A 16,038-nucleotide genomic window follows, 5' to 3' on the forward strand; every position below is an offset into this window, starting at 1 on the left:
TGGATTGCAGAAAGGGTCTGCTGGGCAATGAGTGACGTTGCCCAGCACCCAGTCTGTCTGTGAGCCACTTCAGAGTGCCTTGATCCCTTGACAAAATCTTCACACTCCAACACTTCAAGTTTAAGTGGTTCAGTGATGGCCAGATGGAGGTCACAGACAAAACCCTGATGGGGCCCTGGGAACACTTTCATTAATGATTCACAGTTAACTAGTGTGTGTGCGTGTATGTGTGGCATCTCTCCCTCATCTTCTTGGGGAAGTGGGCATGGGGTCTAGGAAAGGTTTCAATCCCTCTTCCCCCCCAGGGGAATTGGAACAAGGGGTGGGACAAGGACTCTCTCTGTCAAACCTCTCTGCTCTTTTTTTCTGGTTTTGCTCAAAGTTAGGAGGCCAGGAAGAAGATAATCCTACCCTACCCATCTCTCACTGTTGCAGAGGTCAATTGAGTCTCTCCCTTCCTTGCCTCGGCTTCAATGTTCACCTGTACTTCTGACCCAAACTATGCCCCCACTAGGCATCAGCAGCACTTCACCAGCCAAGGGGCTTCCTTTTCCAAAGTTATGTAAATTTGTGGGTAGGTAACATTTTAGAGACATTGTTTCTAATTTCTTAGGAGAAAACCAAAATTGCTACATTCCCTATTCAAAGAAGGTTTTCAGGAGACTATGCAGGTTGAGTGCTGGTGACAGGCATATGCATGGGGCTGGGCTGGTAATTGGTAGGGAGAGTTTGGTTTTCTGTGTTTCTTCCTTCACCATTCAGGAAATCTCAGCTCCTTCAGTATTGGCTTGAAATGACACTTAGGGGGCTTTAGGGAGGGACTGGCAATACGAGGAAGAGTGGGGGGACCCATGTGTTCCACGCAAGAGTATAAAAGAGTTATGACAAACACAACTCTGGAGTGCTTCCCAACAGGGAATGTCTGCTGTCTCCATCCTGACATTCTTAAATTTCTAGTTCGCCTAACCAGGGTCTGATTTCTGAAGTAAGGCTAAACCCTCCAATCGTTTGGGAAATGAAGGTATCTGGTTAAGAGGCAAGAGTCAGAGCAGCTCCTTTGTCCTCAGCTCTCAGGTCCTCTGCCCATTCACTTGAAGGGGAAGCACGTGAAGGGAAAAAACCACGCAGAGTAGAAAAGCAAGTTGATGAGTACCAACCGAAGAAGACTAATCGGCTATGTGTAGAGACTCTATTGAGCAACTTGGAAATGAAAGCAGGGCTCAATGCCCCAATCCCCCAAAAAGCTTGGGTCCTAGGCAGGAATGACTGGGAAGAGGCTCAAACCACAGGAAGCCCCACAAAGGCCCACGCAAGCAACTGACAGCAAACCTTCAAACTCTTCTTTTCCCTACAAAGGGGAGACTCATCTCATTCACAGAGCTCATGGGGCCTGTCTGAACCAAATGCAAATGCAACAATATAGAAAAAAGAAAGATTCTCCACAGTTCTGATTGGCTCAAAGGACAAATCACAAAGGCGTTTGGGCCTGGGCTTGCACCATAGTGGCACAGGCAAGTCTCTCGAAAGCATGTCTTCAGTAATGTGGCAGGGTCTCTTGTGCCTCACGGGGAGAGAGTTTTCTTTGACATTCAGTCCAGTGAAAGGATTCTGGAGGTTCTAGGGGTAGGCAGGTTGCATAGCTCAGGGTCTGTTGCTTCAGCTCTCATCCTCACCCCATTCTCTGGTGGCTGGCAAAGTGTCTCTCCTAAGCAAACATTGGCTAGCTCTTGATAGCAGGGAGCTGTGAAATTTTCTAAACAGTAGAAATGGAGGACAGAGAGCCTAATGATCCAATAGATTGAAGAATGTATGATTAAAATGCTGGTGAACAGAGGCAAGGTGGAATTAGAGCTATCAATGCCAATAGTCTCTAAATCTGGGTATTATAGGTAATGCTTATTCTCTTCTGTAATGGTTTTCAAGTTTATTTGGTGCACCAGTTCAACGTTCTAGTATTTTATTTTCCTTGTTTTCTACAATGTATGGTTTTGAGCTCACATAAATTTGTTGATGCAGCAAGGATGAGCTCAAGGTTAAGGTGGAGATAGTCAAAGGTGTGCTTAGCAAAGTCTAGACATTGCCTTAGCCCAGGAATCAAACAATTCAGATCTTGCATGGTGGATCCCCTTGCTAGCCATAGGCCAGGGTGCCATCTGAAGTCCCCCCCCCCCTCCTGCCTCTGGGAGCACAACTATGCACAGCCTGAATCTGGGACGTCTGCACACTCATTCTTACAAAGCTCACTCATCTACCGATGGATGAAAAAAAAGACAACAGAATCATAACCTGCCCCCCCACCCCCGCCGTAAAAGAAATACTGAATTTGTGTTTCAAAGAGGGTTCTTCTGTTTTCCCAAACTGGCAACAACACAATCCCATGAAAACCCTATTTCTGTGGCCCTCGTGCTGCTGAAGCAGCCCTGCTAGGATAAGCAGCTCCTTGCCCTACCCTGCCAGGACCTTTGGTGTGCCAGCATCCCTGCCAGGACCTTTGGCGTGCCGGCATCCGGCGGGCGGGTCTGTCTCCTGGAACTTAGAGAGCCCACAGCTCCTGTTCTTTTGTCTGCCTCCTTTCCTTGCTAGAGGATTTCAGTTCCTTTGGCCTGGTGACATATTTTTTTTCCTTCTTGTACAATCCTTGGAGGAGGGGTGGCCACTTTGGGTGTTTCAGCCCCTTCTCAGCTGATCCTCGCTGCTCTGTCTCCTAGGGGGGGTGGGTGCATACAACCCCACTCTGCAGCCTTCTCTCCAAGGCGCCTTCCTGTCCCCTCTCCACTTGCACTCCTTACTCTTTGTGCTCACCCCACAGGGTCACAACCCTTGCTTTTGATGTTCACTATTATCAGGGCCGATCCTCTTGTTTTTGAGCCTTGCCCCATCAGGTTAACTCAAAAGGATGGATCACCCAGCCAGTTCATAGGGAAAACACTGTGAGTTGGGGTCTGAGAGGGCAATGCAAATCAGGCCCTGGGCTCTATGCCCTCACGACCTGACATTAGATCTACCTTCCCTTAATTCCTCTTTTAAAAAAATTTCGCACATGGTTCCAGCTTTCTGGGAGTCCTCAAGGTTCTGCTGAAAATGGTATGGATGGCAAACCTTTGAGATTTTCTCGTGTTCCCTCTCTTCACCAATGGAGACTCGGGTCTTCAAATGCTCAGATCTTTGATCACCCCTAAAATGTCCAGAGCATTTCACTGAGGGACTCTGTTCTCTAATCACCGCAGCAAAAATTATAGAGAAGGGAGAGGCTGGAATTGGGGTGCAGGGAACACTTCTGTGGAGGTGTGGTGGGCATGGCTTCCACTTCGCTAGGATGCTTGGATGTAGTCGCAGGGAGGAATGCTGCACAGACTGCATACCAAGCTAGTGGTCTGGACTGGGACCAGTGGTTATTCCCCCTCTTCACTGTAAGGCAGGTCTTATTATCCTCATTTTACAAATGAGGAATTAGGCTCAGGGACATCAAGGAGTCCTCCTTTATGTCACGAAGCTAACAAGAGACAGACCTGGACTTGGACATTAGACCAGTGGATCCAATGATTCATGATCTTTTATTGCCTTCACCAATCACTATCCATCTCTTGTGTCCCTGGTAGGGCCTGCAAGGTGCAAGTGGCATAGGCCAATCCCCCGCTCTCTTAAAGGTTTACATTTTCATGTCTTCAGTAGAACTCCTGTCCACTCCTCTTCCTTCCACCTGTCTAGTGATTTTTTTAAAAGAGGAATTAAGAGAAGGTAGGAGAGAAAAAGGTAGGCTTAACTCCACCTTCCCTTTCACAGACAAAGTGACAAGATGTTGCAGGAGAAGGACTGGAGGTGGGTGCCATTGGCCATCTATATACTCAGGACAGAGCTTGGTGACCAGTCTGTGTCATTCACCCCCTCCTCTGTGAAAATAGGTGGTGGGCAGAGCCTGAACTGGGGTGGTAAATGGAATAAGAGCCAAGAGAGCCGGCAGTGTGCTAGGCAAATATAGTCTAGATGATGTAGTCTTTCCAAAAGCAAGGTGGAACGTGTAATCTAGATGATGTAGTCTTTCCAAGACCAAGGTGGAACGTATAGCCTTGATGATGTAGTCTTTCCAAAACCAAGGTGGGACAGAGAGAAAGGTGTCCACACAGAGATGGAGAAGCCAGTGTGGCCACTGCAAGGGATCTGATGACCCAACATGAGCTTCAAACCATGCTTGCTGCCTGGTCTGATGACGGGGGCCTCAGGAGGCTTTGTCCCTGCACCTTTTGCTTGGGCTCTGTGGGTACCTTCTCTTAAAACTACGATGAAGTCTCTCCAGTGCATGTCCCACTCCAAAGACGGCAGCACCAGGCATCCCTTAGACACTGGTCATCATGCTTTGTACCCTGTGACACCACCACCCTAGTCAGCATAGATTTTCTAGTAGGCAGCTGGCGTCTCAGCACACAGCAGCCACTTTGAAACCACCCAGCAGAGTAACTTTGCTGGAGGGAGCATCTAGTCCACTATCGCCAACACATCCTCCCCCTTAGGAAGCTGCAAACTGAGGCCCAGCAGAGGAGCAAAACAAAAGCCAGGAGGTTCAGTGGGAATGGCAGGCAGTGGGGCTTAAAGGCCAAAGACAGGATTGTGCTGATAGCAGAGCTGAAGGGCTGAGTCATTGTGAAGGCGGTATATTACTGGTGCCTAGGCTACTCTAAGGTTCCCATTTGAATCACCTTGTCTAAGTCTATATATCCTCCAGTAAGCCCATATTACCTAAGGAAACCCAAGAACATTGCTGCCTTGTGATACTGGAGAAGGTCCTAGTGAGTGGCTGTGAGAAGCCTACTGTGATGTCTATGAAGCAACAAAGACAGACCTACATTTTAACATCCTCCCCCCACCCCACCTCCTGCTGGAGTAGATAGAACAGATGCTGAAGGACAGAAGAGAGGACATAGCTGCAAAGGGCTGACCAAATCAGAATGCAAACTAGCCAAGAGGTGTGAGCAGAGCAAATGGGCAAAGATGCTGACACTGTATTGAAGTTCAGGGCTTGCTCCGCTTGTCCATTTGTGGAAACAAGATTTCCCCGTGAGCTGGACAAGGACTAGCTCTAGCTCCCCTGAGCATGGAAGGGTACACTGAGAAGTGAGTGACCAGTTGGTTCCCCAGACAAGTTATTCCCCGCCCATTTCAAAGTGATGCTGGGACACGGAATACAGCATCTGGATTCTCCCAGAGAAAGCAAGGTCTTTGAGGCCAGAAGCCAGAGCCCAAGTCTTCTCCGAGCCTCAGCGTAGTGGCCTCCAAACAATCTGCTTGAATTCAGCAGGAGCCGACATGGGAGCTTATACTTACAAGCATTCTCTGCTGCCTACACCAACACTCAGCAAACCACCTCTGCCCTGAGAGGCATTGGATCTTCAAGAGTTTTTGGGGGGTTGATTATGGGAGGGCTGTGAACAGAGGGATAAGACTAGATAGAGGTGGGAAGGGGCAAGGAATGGAAAAAAGTGATTATTTCCTCCTTACCCTCTGAGAATATTCCATTCACCTTGGTTGACGCCTTAAATCCAAGGGGTTGCTTGCCCTCCTCAGGGCTCTTTGATTGCCTCTTCTTCTACAGCCTTCTTGCCACAGCAAACTGAGTCTTGCTTTAAATCACTCTGAGGTTTTTCTAGTTGTTCTGTTGTCCAAGTTTGGAAGCTCTGAGTAGGCAGACGCTTTATCTTCCATAGACATCCCCCCAACATCCCCCACACTCCCACCCCGAGTCTACAGAGCTAGCCCAGGAAGCTTCTTCCCTCTCCTTTTGACCCTGCTCTTAAAGACACAGCTTAGGTATCTGCGGTAGGGTTAGGGGAGCCAGGCCTGGCTCCATAGTGGCTGAAGCTGTTAGACTGTCATCTTTAATACCCACCCCCAAAGATTAGTTTGGAAGCCTGCACCTTTACCATTTAGGAAGCCCAGCTTAATAAGGCTGACTCCCCAGGAGTCCATTTCCTGTTCCTGAACGCAGGGAATCGGAGCCAAAACCAAGACAGTGTGCTTCAAGGTACAAGGCTGCCAAGATGTGGGGTCCTTAGCTACCAGTGCTAGACATGGCTAGAGGAAACCACCTACCCTAGTCTTTTTCTACAATAGATGATTCTTAGCCTGAGGATGTTTGAGAGAACACCTAGGACATTAAGCCTTGGATCCATGTGGAGAGAGAAAAGTGGTAGACAGAATTCTCGGAGGTCTCTGTCAGCTCACTTCTTCTAACGTTGCCTGCTTCTTACTTCTCTAAAGTTGTGAGCAATGAACAAGAGGGCTAATGTTCCTATGGCTGTTGGCCAGGCAATACTGGCTCCAACCAGGGGCAGAATGAGGATAGGTGTGGCTCATTTTTTTCTGTGGCAGCCAGGGGTCCATGTCAAAGAGATTTCTCTCTTCTTCCACTATTTAAGTACAATGAAGGCAGGATGTGCACTAGGACTCATAAGACTGGCTTATTGTTTTGGAATGCCTCAGAGGAGGGATGGCTGCTTAAGCCATTTGTGCATGGCCACCAAGTGGTCTAATGGGCATAAAGTATTGTTGCTGGTAAGGATAACTCGGTAGGAGAATGGAAAACAGGCCTGGAGAGTGGAAATAGCAAGCAGTGGAGTAAAGTGAGGACTCCAAGTCAGGGAAAGCCCTGGACAGCAGGCAGGTTGCAGTTTCCCATGTGTCCCCAGGGTAAGCTTAGGCTGTTCCATGTTACAGTTGCTTTTACTTGTTGTTGACACTTGACCTGCTTGGTCCACAGTCCTATATAGTAAGGTGGGGGTGGGGGGCGGGGTCGAGGGTTCAGGCACAGCCAGCAACCCTGACCAATTCCATGCTAGGAGTGGTTGAGCCAAAAGTGAACCTTGTCAAGAGTCGAGAATATAAAGGGTTCCCAGCTCCAGTGCTGGTGGGGACTAGGGTTAATATTTTTGGTGTTGATTAGAACCAATCTCATGGGAGGAACCATCAGTCAGGGTTGAGACTTTCCCCTCAAGATGTGTAGGAGATCTGTTGGGTCTGGGGGCCCCAGAGAAGTGGCCTCCTCTAATTGGTAAACTTAATTCTTTGGGTCTCTATTGGTAGCATAATAGAATCTTATTTTCCAGGTTTTTCCAGTGTACCATAGAACTGGACATCCCTATGTTGTCCCCAATCTCTGTCTTATTGTTATGGGTTTATAGGTAGGTCTCTGTCCTGAAGTGTTTCAGAGGGAGCCCTATATGTAGTTGTTGGCATGCTTCCAGGGGGCCTGAGTTTTATAACCCCATTTGACACAATTGGAATCCTCCCCATTTCCTGGCCCCTGACAATAGGAGGGGATTCATTTGCAGGGCATGAACACAACTGGATTTCCTGTATTTTTTCAAAAGATAGGTCCTCACAAGCACCCCTTCTATTGCTTAACCGAAAGTGGGCATAAAAGAACAAATGTCAACATGGAACCTGGGGGTTGTTCAAATTGACTGCCACCTTTCCTATTTCTATTACTCCTGATTCCCAAGTGAAGATAAGGGGACAGGTGAGGCTCCCATGCCCATATAAAAAGAAAGGAAAGGAGTTAATTACCATATGTTGGTCTTTAAGAATCCAAAGTCTTAGCAATAGTCCATTTGTCCTCAGTGACTTAGGGTTATTATTGCTGTGATGAAACAGCATGACCAAAAAGCAAGTTGGGGAGGAAAGGGTTTATTTGGCTTACTCTTCTTTATTACTGTTCATCCTAAAAGAAGTCAGGACAGGAACAGGGCAGAAACCTAGGGGCAGGAGCTGAAGCAGAGGCCATGGTGGGGTGCTGCTCACTGGCTTGCTCCACACTGCTTGCTCAGCCTGCTTTCTTATAGAACCCAAGACACCCAGCCCAGAGATGGCACCACCCACAATGGGCCAAGCCATTTCCCATCAATAACTAGGACTGTGCCTTGCATCCTCATTTTATGGAACCAATTTTCTCAATTGAGGTTCCCTCCTTTCAGATAACTCTAGTTTGTATATTGAGTTAACACAAGAGCAGCCTGGATGGCTTTTCCTAAGTCATCTTCAGTTGTTTTCCTTAAATGGGAGTGATAAATTCAAGGGACGACACTAGCTACTTTCACAGCAGTTGGGATGGTGAGGATAACAGGATAGGGTCCCTTCCAGACAGGTTCTAGAGTCTGGACAGGTATCCTCTCAATCCAAGCAGTTTCTCGGTGGGACTAGTGTGTGGGTTTAGACATGGGAGATGGCAGGATTTCCTTCACAGTCCGGCCAATGACCTGTCAAGATTCCTGCAAAGGAGAAGGGAGGGATTAGACATTTCTGCCTGAGGAATCAGAGTTTTGGGAGAATGGGAGGTGGTCTTCAAAACATAACTTTGAAAGGAGGAAGCCCCTCCCAGTAAGGAGCACATCTGGCCCCTAACTGGGTGAAGAGAGGAGGTTGGCCCAGCTTGCTCCAGTTTCCAGGACCAATTTGGTCAGAGTCTCCTGAAGAGTTCTATTTATCCTTTCTACCTGCCGTGAGCTCTGTCGCCTATATACACAATGTGATGTTTAATTAATATTTAATGCCTCTGTCAGATTTTGAGACGCTTTGACTATGGAGACTGGGCCACTGTCTGATCCCAAAGCTAGGAGCAGCCCAAACCTAGGAATTATTTCCTGAAGAAATTTCCTAGTAACTGCTGGAGCACTGTCTGTTTACGTGAGGTGGAACTCCATCCATCCTGAGAAGGTATCTATAAACATCAACAAAGATTTAGTTTATAAACGGTGGGCCTGATTTCAGGCAAGTCCAACGTCCAATGTTTCCAGGCCCATTTTCTCAAGCTCACATCCCCTTGTGGAATTGGCCTCCCTTTCCCATTTGGAGTTTTATCTCTAGTGCAGGTAGCATATCTAAAAATGGTATCTTTAACCAGCCTTTCCAAAGCTGGAACATTGATACCCGAGTCTGAACAGTTGAGCTGTTTTTATAGCCCTGAGGTGAACGGCTTGATGGGGATCCATAACCAGTCAGTCGTCTTAACCAGAATCCCAGGAAGGATGGGTTTGGCATCCAGCAGCATCCACCATCCTCATTTATCCTGTGTGGCCAGTTCTTGGTTAACCCAGTCAATCTTGCCTGGGTGATCTGGTAAATGGGCTCTGGTAGGGCTACCAGGACTTGGAGAGACCCCACTAGTTCTAAGGCCATTTCCTGGATGACCAAGTCAGCTACTCTGTTGTCTCTGGCCTCTGGGGAATCCCCTTTTCTGCATCTGTTGCAATGGGCAATGGCCACCCTCTTGGGTAACCAGATAGCTTCCAATATAGCTAAAATTTCTTGTCTATTTTTTATATCATTTCCCTGCTGAGGTTAGTGATCCTCTTTCCATGTATGGCACACCATGGGCATGGGCATGGGCATGGGCTGTTGCTAAAGCTACGGAATCTCAGTCTCAGCACCATATTGCAGCATATGGTGATACCCTTGTCTCCCTGCCTTCCAACCACCACAGAGTGCTTGAGTCAAAGCTAAAAGCTCGGGTCACTGAGCTGAGGTTCCCCTGATTAAAGATGGTACCCACATCTTGGGTCACCATCCCTGCCACTGCATACCTGAGCCAGTCTTTGACAAAACTGTGTTCCCATATGTGAACAAATACCTCATCTGGTGTCACTAACGGGACATCAGTCAGATCAGGCCTGATGATTGGATTAGTAGGTCAGATACCTCAAGACAGTCATGCAGAAGACCTGAGGGGCCATTATCTGGCAGGAACCTTGCAGAGTTGAGGGCTGACATCTTGTGGAACCGAATGCAGGGTTGATCCAGAGCAGAGCTTGGTATTGGGTCACCCAGGCATTAGACATTTATCTCTTGGGTGTCCCCCTCAAGAGGGCTGAAGCCCCTTGAGACATAGCATGGGGCTGTCAGGAACAGTTTGTGCCCTAATGTAATTTGTCAGCTTCTTTTACCAGTACGGTGGTGGCAGCTATGGCCCTTATAGATTTTGGCCATCTGGCTGTGACCAGGTCAAGTCTCTTGGACAGATTGCTACCACTCTCTTCCAGGGTCTCAGGGTTTACATGAGGACCCCCTAGGCAAACTAGACTCTGGTCTCATCTACATGTTAATAATTCCTGAGAGGGCTTTTTCAAGGCTTTGAAAGCCCTCTGCTCAGTCCATTCTAAAGGCTGCTGCATACCCTTGGTGCTGGCAGAGGGGTTTGTCTATCTCATCAAACCCCACTATCCATAGCCAGAAGTATCAAACTGTCCTCCAATCCTGCTCAGATTCCCATACTTGTCTTTTCAACGTGGGAGGGAGGAGATACAGCATCATGGAAAACCTTCCTGTTAGGTTGTACAGCCCAGGTATATGACATTAGGGACCCACAGCTGGGCCTTTTTTTGGCTGAGACTCTGTACTTCAGGCCTTGGAGGATTTCTAAAACACCTTCTGCTGCCTGTCTACATTCCTCCTCGGTGGTCAAAGCTCTGAGGAGAGGTCATCTATATACTGGAGTGGAATGCTTTATGGATATTTTTGTCTAAAGTCCATCAGACCTACCCTCAGGTTTTCATCAAACAATGTTGGTGAGTTTTTGAACCTTTGTGGCAACTGAGTCCACATGAGTTGACCAATAGATCCACCCTCTAGGTTGGTTCATTCAAAGACAAATTTGCTTTGGTTGACTGGGGCTAGCAGGAGACAGAAGAAAACATCTATTATATTTAGGACCAAATAGTTATTCCTTTCAGGGCATGGGGGCAAAAAACTTAAGGAGAGTATAAAGGCTCAGTACAATGGGATGGATGGTTTCCACTCATTTATTGACCTCCGTTAAATCCTGTCCCGATTAGAAGTCTCAAGTCTTGTGTTTCAGGACAGGGAGCAAGAGAATGAATATCCCTGACCCCTCAATCAACTCATGTGTTTGGCAATCCTTTGCTTGGCTTCCTGGCCCATTGGGGTATTATTTGACCTATACTGGTCTTGCGGGACATAATAACTGAACTATGATGGGTGGCCAGTCTGATGTTAATTCTGGTGGGTCCCACTCAACCTAAACACCAGGGTGCCTTGCTTTGAGTTCCTGCAGGTAGCCTGAGGGTAGCTCTTCCTTTCTTGTGACCAAGTCCTCATATAAGAGGTATTCCTTGGTGGTGGACAGGTAACCAGAATATTAGTAGGGGCTTGGTCTGAGTCCAGAGTTAGACTGACCAAATTCTTCCCCCATAAAGATGGTGGCTCTGGGTTTTTGTAATAGGTCCTTCTTAATCAGTGGGTATGAGCAGTCTGGCATAATCAGAATAACTCGCAGTATCTTGTCCCTAGGTCTACAGTTCTACAGGTTGTCTATGAAAGTAAGCCATTTGGCTTATTGCTCCCTGAACTGCTGTCTTCCTGGAGCTACAGGTTACTAGGGATTCTGTTAAGACAAGAGTGTGTTGCTTAGTGTCTATTACAAAGTTGAGGGACTTGCCCCCTATTCTCACTGTCATCCTGTGCTCCCAAGGGCTAAGTCAAGTGGAGGCCTGGCCCCATCCATTTTCAGCTAGCTGTAGGATTGGGCAGCTCTCCTTCTCTTTCTTTCCTGCTAAGGCCTTCCTTCTAGCAGTGAGCCTTCTGCTTACAATAGGCACATTGGTTCTTTTCCCTTTCTCCTGGTCTAGCTCCTCCCCTATTTCCTCTTGTGTATTTCCCTGAGGGCAGTGATCACCACCCAGAAGTTTCTTTCCTTGTCTTCAGCTGAATCTCAGCTGTTGTAAACTTTGAAAAGTTTTCAAAGTTGAGAGCTATTCATTCCTTCAAATTCCTCTCATTTCTGGAGCTCTCTCTCTCTGACTGACTGACTGCATAACAGGCAGTCTTAGTGGCTCCCTGGTCTCTGGGTAGGGGCATCCGGCCATGGGGAAAGTGCCTGATAGACTTCACAGAACCTTTCCAGAGATCCAGTGGGTGATTCAGCAGGTCCTTGAGTAACTGGGTTTATCTTGGGTAAGTTCGTAGATTTTCTGACTACTACTTTTAACCCTCCCAATAAAGTTTGGTGAATAGTGTCCAATGCCCCTTATTTGCATGGGTATTAAGATCACAAGTGGGTCAAGTAAGGGGAAAGGTTTGCTCTGTCTGGGCCTCTGCATCTGCAAGTGTCCTGTTGCCCAACCCCAGAGCCAACTTCCTACTTTCCAGCTGAATTGGGTCTCGCTCCTCTGCTTCAGTCAGGGTAGCCAGGAGTTGCTGACAGTCAACCCAAGTTAACTGGCTTGTATAGAAAACTCTTTTAACAGACCAATAAGGACATGTGACTTCTAGGAAAAAGGCAGGCTTGTGGGTCTTCCAATTATAATAAGTCATTAGTGGGGAAGGGAAAATATAAGTAGAGGCAGGGGACCTTCCCCCTTTTCCTCATCTTCCTCCTATGTGTAACAGGGTCCCAGTTCTTCCTTCAATGGGAGAATGAACAATGGTCATGCAGCCTCAGACAAAACCTATCTGACCTCCCCATAGGCAGAGCCTCTCCTCCTGCACAGTGGACAGAAGGAACCAGATGTAGTAGAATTGGCCCTCTGTCCTGCTGTGGAGAAATTTTTCCTCAAGAGCTCTTGAATTTCCCACTAGTCCAGCTGGAATATAAAGAAGAGCAATGTCTTATCTCTTTGGTTGGAGCAGGGAGAACCTGCAGTACTTTCAGCTTCTCACAGTATTCTGGCCTGATCAACAGGACCTTGGCTCCCAAGGAAAGAGAACAAGTCTTCAACCATGGGGTTGGATGAAGGAAAAGTGTTGCCAACCTAAAGACTCCTCAGGCAGCCATCCTACTTCAAAAGAGGGCCACTCAAGTTCACAAAGAGGATAGAGTCTTACTGAGGATAAATGAACACTTATCATTGTCCCCATCCAAGAATCCCTTTAAAGAGTTTTTAACACATATTTTAGAGGGGGTCCTTGGGAGGCTCCCATGTCCTCCTACAGCAAGGGTGAGTGACAAAGTGACTTAAAGAGACAAGGACAATGCAGATACAAATAACACCTGCCAGATAAATCAGGAAATGCAAGTAGCCAGCCAGCAAACATTCATCCGTCCAATAGACCAGGGGGCTCCAGTGATTGTCTCACAAGGACCCCTGACACAGGATCTACAGGTGCACCTAATCTTCCCTCTTGTGTCCTAATCAGATGGTGCTTCCACAGACTAAACTTAACCTCCAGAGGTGTTCAGGGCAGATGACTTTCAATTTGCCCTTTTGGGTGGTACTGTTGGTTGCCTCCAGCATGCCCATCAGTGGTTTGGTCAAGAGGATTTTCCTGGGAACCTGGAATGTCTCAGGATATGCAACCTCTAGGAGTCCTCCCCAGCTGGATCAGTCCTCTGCTTCTGGCAGTTCTGAGGCCTCTTACTGCCAGAGTCCAGTCTCTGATGATTGATTGGAAGGTTCACTGGGGCCTTCAAAATGTTACAGGAAACCCACCAAGGATGGTTACTCAGACACACTGTGTAGCCAATTGAAAGTCTTTATTCCAACCAGCTTGTACTGCATTCTGGTATTCAGGACCCAAAGTGTAGAGCTGACTGTTTAAAGTAAGGGGATTTTAAAGGCAAAAACCACATCCCGTTACCTCACTGGGCAGCTGCATGGGGAGGTTTTGTGCAAGTGGGAAATTTAACAGAAGCCAAAATAGATTAGCTTAGCATTCTGACCTTGGTTCCTAGAAAAGACTTGGGTAATTTTCCACAGGGCTTTCCATCAAGAAGATCAAATTCCAGTCAAACCTAAAATGGCTTCAGCAAAAATAAAAAAATGGAGGAACCTCTGCACTCTCTTGCCCTGCAACAATACAAAACTATACGAAGTCAAAGTGTGAGGGCACCAGGTGTAACAAACATACCTACCTGGTGGCCAGTTCAAATAGTTGCAGGTCATGGATCTGGAGAGGAGAAGCAGACTCCTGAGTATTATGTCATGTGGATAAAACACAACATGTAAATGTGTCGCCAATAATAATAACACTCACACTGCTCCCAGGTAGGGACACTCTATACATGAACATGGGCCAACCCCCACACCCCAAGTCCTTTGGAATAACTGTGTGGTAGAAAGAGCACTGGACTGGGAGTCAGAAGGCTTAAGTTTGAAAGCTAGTTCTGCCACCAGCTGTGAGACATGAGACAGACACTTCCTGTTTGGGGGCTAATGACACTGCTTGTAGGCTGAAGGGTTTCAGCCTGCGGGAAAATTTAAAGCCACTATGACTTATTTCCTTGGCAACCTGTAAGCCAGCCACTTAAGTAGCACCCCAGTGGCCTCGTGTCTCCGACTTTGAGCAGTTATCCAAACGAAGCAGCACTGAAGTGGACCCTCCCGTAAGAGTATGAAGTTATCAAACTTCAAAAAGCTTTCGTGCAAGGATGGAAGTGTGAAGGGTGCCAATCTAAACATTTAAAAGACCCATATTACATAAGACACTACAGTGCATGGGGTGGGTAAAAGACTCAGCTGTTACTGGAAAAGGTTCCATTCTAACTTCAGTGTAGTCCAATCTAATACAGGGGAAAGAGGAGCAGAGGAGGAGGAGAAACGTCGTACTTCTGTGCCTTAGACGCAGCCGCAGGTTGCCTTTAAAAAGCCAGGCTCCTGAACATCCTTATTTGGGAAATTGATGATGTGTACTAAATTTGAGCCTATGCACAACCTTATTATTTGGCAACTTCACTGGTAGGTGTGTTCCTGCCAGAAACAAAATAGGATTCACAATAATGTTCACAGACATATGACCAAATGCCCATCAAAAGGAGTGTGGATCAATTACAGGCATTTCGATGCTGGAATTGAACAAAAAGTGTTCCAAGAAACCTCATGGTTGAAGATCACACACTGATGCTGAATGACTATAGCCATATCCCAAAGAACACAGGCCAGGGGATTCTGCTTAAGTCCAAAACAAGACAGAACACAAGTTTTATAACCATAGACAACTAGTCTGTGTAACAAAGAGGATAAGAAGCTCTTTGGGGCTGTTGATGCTCTCTGTCTCTTGCAGTAGATGACAAACTACCATATTGTGAGGTTTTCAGTCACACCTTTGACTTGCTTTCTCTTATGTAAAGGAGTCTATAATGTCTACTTTTAAGTTACCTTTAAAATTATTGTCCATGAGTGAATACAATAAATATGGTTTCTCAGGCTAGGGACATACCTTAAGGAGAGAGAGGTAAGGGTGCTTGATCCCAAATCTTAAAAACCCGAGTTTAATCCCCAAGACCCAAACAGTGGAAGGAGAGAACCTATCCCTGCAGGTCCTCTGATACACATGCACCTACATGTGTACATATGTGCCCTCTCATTCATACACACAAGCTGTTAGATGTATATTGGGCAGGGCAGGCTAGAGAGATGGTTTGGTGGTTAAGAGTGCTTACTGGTCTTACAGAGGACCCAAGTTGGGTGCCCACCATGTCAGCTGGTTCCATGTCAGCTGTTTCACAACTACCTGTAACTCCAGCCTTAAGGGAGATGATGCTCTCTTCTGACCTCTGACCTCCTCCAGCATCCACACAATGTGGTGGCATACAGATCCATGGGCCTACCCAAACAGATAGGCAAGTCAAAATAAGTTGTTTCTCTTATTATATTCTCTATTTCCTTTGGGTGCTAGGGATGGAGGTCAGAGCCTTGTACTTGCCAGGCCAGTTCTCTATGACTGACTAGACCCTAGCTATAAAAAACAATAAAAATAAAAATAAAAATAAAAAGTATCACTTGCTGAGTTTTGGTGTAGTATATAAGAATAACTACAATAATTTTCAAAAAGTTATCAAAACACTTCTCCCTTTTCAACTGCGCATCAGTGGAAAGCTGAAGTTAAATTGTATGCTTCAGCCAGAACAGGCTCAAGACAAGAGCAGAGGTAGTAACCTGTGTGTCATCTCTTAACTGAGACATTTAAAATATTTACAAAATAATCAAACAGCGCCTACCATCTGAAGTGATCCTCTCCCTCCTCCTGCCCAGGGGACGTTAGGCAATCCTTGGGAGGAGGGGTTGCTGCTCACTTATGCTCTCTGTACCGGGGGGGGGG

The 16,038-nt window shown here is 46.9% G+C and overlaps 1 long non-coding RNA gene across 1 annotated transcript in view; it reads left to right on the forward strand.

Moving 5' to 3' along the window:
* LOC116099637 overlaps positions 1–16,038 on the forward strand; it is a 41,790-nt gene that overhangs the window by 1,276 nt on the left and 24,476 nt on the right. The gene's annotated exons all lie outside the window — the stretch shown is intronic.

This window comes from Mastomys coucha, unplaced genomic scaffold (assembly GCF_008632895.1).
Source record: "Mastomys coucha isolate ucsf_1 unplaced genomic scaffold, UCSF_Mcou_1 pScaffold20, whole genome shotgun sequence".
Taxonomy (NCBI): Eukaryota; Metazoa; Chordata; class Mammalia; order Rodentia; family Muridae; genus Mastomys; species Mastomys coucha.